The 7,621-nt window shown below is 38.0% G+C and overlaps 1 pseudogene; it reads right to left on the bottom strand.

Moving 5' to 3' along the window:
- Positions 1 to 2,784: 2,784 nt before the first annotated feature.
- On the bottom strand, positions 2,785 to 7,106 carry LOC113616580 (centrosomal protein of 78 kDa-like; annotated as a pseudogene).
- Positions 7,107 to 7,621: the final 515 nt, after the last annotated feature.

Here is a 7,621-nt window from a genome sequence, read left to right as displayed (position 1 = left end):
TCCCTTTTTCTAAGTGATACCACCCAGTTGCACACATAATCATCAACAACTTGTCTCCTTGTTACTGTTCCCTTCATAGCCCACATCTAATCTATGGGCAAGCCTTGTTAGTTACACCCTCAAAACACAACCTGAATTCAGCCACTTTTCACTTGCTCCAAACTTCCAGCCTAAGCTAAGCCATAAACATCTCTTTTTTGGACCACTGTGATAGTCTCCTAACTGCTCTCCTTGTTTCTCTTCTTTATCCTCCCAAGTCCATCCTCTATTCCAGGTCACCTTATTCAGATAGTATTTGGATCATGCCGTTTTCCAGTTGAAAACGCTCTACTCATTTAGAATAATCCAAATCTTTACTCTGGCCTTCCAGACTTTACAAGATCAGACCCCTGGCTAGCTCCTTGACCTCATGTCATACCACATCTTCTGTACTCAGTCCTCTGACCATGTTGGCCTCCTGCTTTTCCTTAAATACTCCACCCACCTATATGCCAGCATACTCATGGGCTCCTTGTTCTGGAATGTGCTTACCTCAGGTCGTCCATGGCTTGCTCCTCTCTTCATTCAGGTCTCCGTTCAAATGCCACTTCTCCAGTGAAGCTGTCCCCTAACAAACCTTTCCAATGGAGTCCTACCTGCCCCCGCTCACTCTCATTACATTAAGATATTTTTGCACCTCCTACTATCTAAAATTATATTACTTCTCGTTTACTCATTTCTATCTGAACTCCTTCACTAGAATGTAAGCTCCATGAGGGCAACACTTTTGTGTGTCTTGTTCACTGCTTTATCCCTAGTGCCTAAACACGTATCTGGCACACAATAGGTATTAAAATAATTACTTGTGAAACTGACAAATGATTAAAGTACTCCTTGCAAGAATTCAGAGGTTGCACAAGAAGGAAACAATGCTCTTGGTGGAAGCAGTCTTAGTATCTAGGTTCACCTCTTTCTGAGTAGAGATGAGAAAAATTTACAAGTATAACTCTCTTTAATTAGTAAATTATCTGCTAAAATCATAAGGGACGTACAACATTAGAAAAGTACCTTTTTTGTTGTTTTTTTTTTTTTTTGCGGTACGCGGGCCTCTCACTGTTGTGGCCTCTCCTCTTGCGGAGCAACAGACTCCGGACGCGCAGGCTCAGCGGCCATGGCTCAGGGGCACAGCAGTTCCGCGGCATGTGGGATCTTCCCGGACCCGGGTACGAACCCGTGTCCCCTGCATCGGCAGGCGGACTCAACCACTGTGCCACCAGGGTAGCCCAAAAGTACCGTTTTCTAGGATACAAATAATAACAAATTCAAACAATGTGTGAATAGAGAATACATACTAAAAACCTATCATGAAAGTATGATGGTCAAGAACTCTCGTGGTAAAACGTCGGACAAAACCCAGAAAAAATGATCATGACTTCTAGTATTTCTGGGGCTGAACAACCTACTCATTCAAACAAAAGGGATCATCACAAAGGCACAGGTATTAAAAACTATTACATGAACGGAAACTATCATGAGTCATTTATTTAAGTGTTGAGTGGACCATCACATTAAAATAACTGGAGTCTTTCAACACCCCGTGACATACAGAAATAGGAAGTCAGACATATGGATCTGACAGGATATGATACAACCCCTACAAACTCTCACTACAGAAGAATGGACACACGGTGTCATTAACCAACTAGCCAAATGAATACAAGCAGCCAGTAAAGCTCACCAGTAATTCGAATGAACACAAAATAAAACAAAATGTGGTTATTCTCCTATCAGATTAAGCCACGATTCTGTAAGAAAAGTCTTCAAAATGTCTATACCCTTTTGATGCAACAACTCTCTTTCTAAGAATTTAACCAAAAGAAATAGTCAGAGATATAGGTAAGGATATATATCAGAGTACTTTTTGTAACTGAAAAACTGGACATACCTTTTATACAAGATTGGATAAGCTATGTGTACTGTGGCATATTCATATAATGGAACACTGAACAGTCACAAAACATGATGCAGTAGATGCAAATTGACTGACTTGCTAAGATGGTCATACTAAATTAACTGAAAAAAGGTATAAAATTTGGAGTAATCTCACTTGCCTAAAAAAGGGAGCGGTACTCATTTTTGTAGTCTTTCAGTTTTTTAAAAGTGCTACCAGCCAGTGTTTGTGAGAGGCAGGCTTCACATCCACTCTTGGGGTGGACTACAAATTGGCATAGCCTTTCTGGGTGGTGATTTGGCAATGTGTATCAAAAGTGTTAAAAATATGTCACACTTAGTCATTCCACTTGTACTATCTTATTCTACACAAGTAAGCCCGATGGACACAGAGGTGTATATACAACGTATTCACATTGCTTGTGACAGGGAAAAGCAAATTGTCTAAATATAATTGCAAAGAATTGATTAAACTATGGGACATCAATATGATGGAATATTACATGATACCTCATTAAGTGAAAAAAGCAGGAATATGAAATAGCAAGTATACTACAATTCTATTTTAGTAATCCCTAAGTGTATAAATATATTTATATATAAAAGAAAGGACTGAAAATATATACACCAAAATGAACAGTGCTTATGTCTGGGTATTAAGCTTATAGGTAATTGTTCTCTTGTTACTGTGTATTTTCTGTAAAGAATACATGCAACTCTTAGAGAAAGTTTAAAAGCAACATAAAAGCTATCAGAAAAATGAGGCTTTGAAAAAAATCCTATCACAATAGTATCACGCCAAAAGCTAAGCATATATTATATCAAAAATTCAATATTTTCAATTTTAAAATTTACCTCCAAGCCATAAATCCTCACTAAGAGATTCTGTAAAAGCACGAACCCAGGTCACCAATGAGCTTGTTGCAGTTCAGAGGGATGCGCCTCCAACCAGGCATACAGTCAAGATCAGGTCTCCTGGAACGAAGCCTCTCAGCCCAGGTTTCTTCATGCCTTCTGATAGTCTGATACTTCAAAGATTTAATGGGACAAAATTAAGATGCTTCAATAAGGAAACAGGGTGTGCCTACTGAGAATGGCTTATTATATCAGAGATTTACACACACACATATCAAGCATATGTGCCAGGAGAATCATGCTGAGAAATTAAACAGTCAGTTCTGCTTTACGAGTCCAGTGACCCACATTCTAGTCGGTCAGGGATTAGATTCCAGCCACTGGATGACCTGTTTTTGAACAGTTATGTAAAGTTGGACAACTCAATTATAGTCTAAGAATTATTTTCCTTATCTTCTAAGTCAGGGAATTGGTTCTAAATTCTGTCATTGCTGAGGCTCTAAATTTCATCATTCTGTCCTCCAAAGGTCTCCAAACACCTGACTGGGCAACCCATAAGAAAACTTTTTAATATGTATCTTACTTTTTAACAAATTATATACACAAAATTCTACACATTTAACTTACGTACATTATAAACTACACAGATAGTTTTTCATGATACAAAGCTAAATAGGTTCTAATATTTTGTTGCCTTAACTCCTAAGGCATTATTTTATTTTATTTATTTTGAAAAAATATTTATTTATTTGTTTGTTTGTTTGGCTGTGCCAGGCCTTTAGCTGCGGCCTGCCGGATCTTTTACTTATTGCATGTGGGATCTCGTTCCTTGAGCAGGGATCGAACCGACGTCCCCTGCATTGGGAGCGCAGAGCGTTAACTGCTGGACAGTCAGGGAATTCCCAGACATTATTTTTAAAACTATATTCACAACATGGATCTCACATGCTACCTAGGGTATGCACACAAACTTCAGAGGCCTGGACTATGCACAGCCAGTTTGATGTGCTTTGGGAAAATAATGGTTTGACATTTAACCACAAGTCTTGTCTTAAAGACATTCAATTCTTTATATTCATAAAATAAATTCTGGTAACAGGGAATACTGACTTTAAATGAGAAAAGTCTTGTTACATTCTTGAAAAAATAAAAGACTCAAAGTGCCTTTGACACTCTGAAAGGAAAATCATTAGTGTCATTTTCCTATTAACAATAGCTTATAAAAGCTCCAAGCAGAAATAACAGCAATCACTTACACAGTGCTTAGTATGTGCCAAGCACTATTTATACAAATGAGTTCATTTAAACCTAAATGAGGCATAGAGGTTAAGTGATTTGTCCATGATCACTAGCTATGAAAAGGGAGAAAGGGAATTTGAACCCAGGCCATTTGGCTTCGGCACCCAAGTTCTTGACTGTTTTCTCCCCCAGGGGTCAGTGGACTTGCCCTGTAGAGGCTCAAAGAATTCTTCAATTTTTAAAATCTAAATTTAAACATTTCCAGCTTTGTGGGCTATACAGTTTCTGTTGCAACTACTCAACCCCACTGGTGTAGGCTGAAAGTAGCCATAGCTACCACGTCAACAATGGGTGCGACTAGGTTCCAAAAAAACTTTCTTTACAAAATCAGGTGGCAGGCTGGATCTGGCCCACCAGCCATAGTTTACCTATCCCTGATCTGCACCAGCAAACTACTAAAAAGGCTTCATGTCAAATTACTAAATAATTTAGGCCTAAGTACAGTAATTAGAACCACTGTAAACTTGTTAAAGCATTAGTTGAAAAACTGTATTTACAAGTTGCTGATGTAGTAATTTTTATTAGTTTATAAACTACAGCAGCTAATAGACACTTGATTCATTTAAATCTTGAAGACTATAATGGCATAGTTTCTGCACAGCATCACAATCAGTGTTTTCAGTAACTAAAAATACATAAAAGTATTATTATGTATTGTATATTAAATCTCTTATTTCTAAAATTAACTGGACTATCTTTACTAAATGGTAGAATCCCAAACTGACAACTGGTCATATTCTTTCAACAAAATGAAAGATGCACTCACAGGTATCAAAAGACAAAAATTAACTGCCATCTGTGTCAACGTATTAATGTGCTTCAATCACATATGTTTCCATGAAAGTTTAAACATAAAATCACCTTTAAGATCTTGGCCACGTAATCTGCTCCCTGCCATGTCAGATTACAGCCCGTGAAGTTTACTGTCTTAAGAGTGATAGAGTTCTTTATACCTTGACAAAAAACTACAAGGAAAAAAAAAAACCACACACACGATAAGATGAAGAGCCTATACATTTGTCAATCTTGACTTATTTGCTTTTCTTGAGTCAATTGGAGGTTTACAGCCACATTTTTAAAATCATTAACAACAATCTTCCCAAGCAGGTAATTGATGAACTGATGTGTTCCAAAACTTGTCAGTAACAAAGTCTCATTCCAGTTTACAGCAATACTTTAATTCTATTTAGGTACTAAAACGGAATACACTGAATACTGCAAACACTATTGCCAACCACTCAGTAAAGTATGACATAGTTTTGAGACAAAGGAAAAAGAAGAAAAACCTAAAAAGCATAAGACTCTTCCGATTTTCAGTTCCAATGATACATGTCAATCTTGATGATCAATCAGCGATGTAAATGTCAACTATAAACCCAGTATTTTATTAGCTGCTATGCAGTATACTAGAGCAATAGAAGAGAGAGAACCTCAAACCCTCTGTTCCCTCAAACTGAAAGGCAGGCTTCCTGACCCCTCCAGACCACTACTGGACATAGGGCACGCACGCTAACGTTTCAGGACCCCAATGAAGAGTCATCTGCTTTGTGATTACTTCCATGACACACCCTCACCACAACTGAATTTGCTGCTCCTATGGGACGTTACGTATATTTCCTATTTGAACACATACCACAGTGCATTATAATTATGACTGCAGATAGACGTTCTAACAATTTAAAGAGAATGATGACTTTTTTGCTCTTTACGTCTTGCTATTTCCCTTCCCATACTATTTCTTGAAGAGAAACCATAAAAATATAAACACAGAAACCACAAAAATATAAACAAAACAGAAAATATAGAAAACGCGTGGTTTGTGGCTTAACACAAACTTAAGTAAGATTAATTCTGACAGTATCCAGCATGACAAACTTTCATGGTACAAATGAGAATGGACCAAGGTTTGAGCAGGTACAGGAGACAATCTACGCATGAACAACACCAAGGAAAGCTAGACAGGAAAAGGTAGACAGACATGGTGTGTAGGAAATCACGAGACCAGTCCGATGGGACGAGACTTAAACAAGACTGAAACTCACTTTCTAAACCTCCATCTCCAGCTGGACAATTCGCAAGACACAGGTGCACCAAAGTGACCAAATATTCAGTCTCTTTACTGGGGAGGAACAGTTTAAAATTTTATTGGTTTAGTTTGCCCCCAAAGCAACTATCAAATGTTGGCAGGAAACAATGAAGGCTTACCTTTGTGAACATAGTTAAGTCTCTCTCTCTCAGAAGTAGCCCACTTAGCTCCAGGTTCCTTAGCGCACCCGACGCACTTACACAGCATTTATGAGCTCTACACAACTGGAAGGTCACATCTTTATTTGTTATCGCAGGAACACGACTTCTGTAAACTTCATTTCTGTCACAACCTAAAGCAAAATTATTATAAAATGAGTGATTTAAACCATACATTTTATCATCATTAAAAAGCACCTAAATAAAAAGAAAAAGAGCATCTGCTCTGTGCTAAGGAGTAGAAATGACTCCTGCCCTTAAAGCCTTCATTCAGGAGGAAGATGGATAAACTCAAAATTTCAATCACATGAGATAAATAAACATAACTTTTATGCACAGAGGTGCCTATGGAGGCAAAAAGTTATATCTAAGTGACGGCTTCATGATAACCCTGAAGTAGAATCTAGAAAGATGAGGCTATGCAGAGTTGGAGTAGGAGGTGCATTAACGGCAGAGGGAACATCTGTGAAAAGACACTCAAGCCCGACTCCTGCCGGGCACTGTAAATACTGCAGGTGGGGATGACTAAAGGCCAGGGGTCCAAGTGTGAGGAGAGACACAAAGGAAAATAGAGATGCTGGCTGAAGCAAGCCTGGGAGAGACCGTGGCTTGAATCCCACAGGTGACGAGGCCTGGGACTTCAAGTGTGATGTTCTATAGTACTGTAGTCAAGGGCTTTTTTGCTTTGTTCCTGATCAAAGTGGAAAACATCTTTTTTCACCATTAAGCATAATATTACCTGTAGCTGTCTTGTGGATACCTTTTATAAGGTGGAGCATGGTCCCTTCTATACCTAGGTTTCTGAGAGTTTTATCAATATTAAGTGATAAATTTTACCAAAGGCTGAGATTATCTCCTGCTTTTCAAAGTAAATATAAAGTCAAGGGATAACTCTCACTAGTCATGGCTATCTCTGGAAAACTTACTTTGCGAGGAGTAATTTCCCACATCCAAATTAGAAGGTGCATCTCACAATATTTAATTATGTATTGACTGGAGAGGGTGATTCCAAATAAAATAAATGCCAATACTTAAATATATACATCTTCAAATCAGATACCTTTCCTGAGTTTGAAAACTATAATTCCAAGAGGCTTATATATTTTTTGATTATGTAAAAGATATATTAAATTTTAAAATAAAATCAATAACTGAATTTATTTTTCCCTTCAACCTATCACCTTCTGTTCTGCACTGAATATCTCAGTCAAGGTCATCCCAGTCAATGCAGCCTTTTGGGTTTAGAGACCTTTCCATCAGCTTTATCCCTTCACAGGAACACCACTTCACTAAA

This window comes from Aethalodelphis obliquidens, unplaced genomic scaffold (assembly GCF_003676395.1).
Source record: "Aethalodelphis obliquidens isolate GAN/ISIS:26980383/991018 unplaced genomic scaffold, ASM367639v1 scaffold168, whole genome shotgun sequence".
Taxonomy (NCBI): Eukaryota; Metazoa; Chordata; class Mammalia; order Artiodactyla; family Delphinidae; genus Aethalodelphis; species Aethalodelphis obliquidens.
The sequence above is the reverse complement of the archived record's forward strand: the minus strand, read 5'-3'. Positions and strand labels throughout refer to the sequence as shown.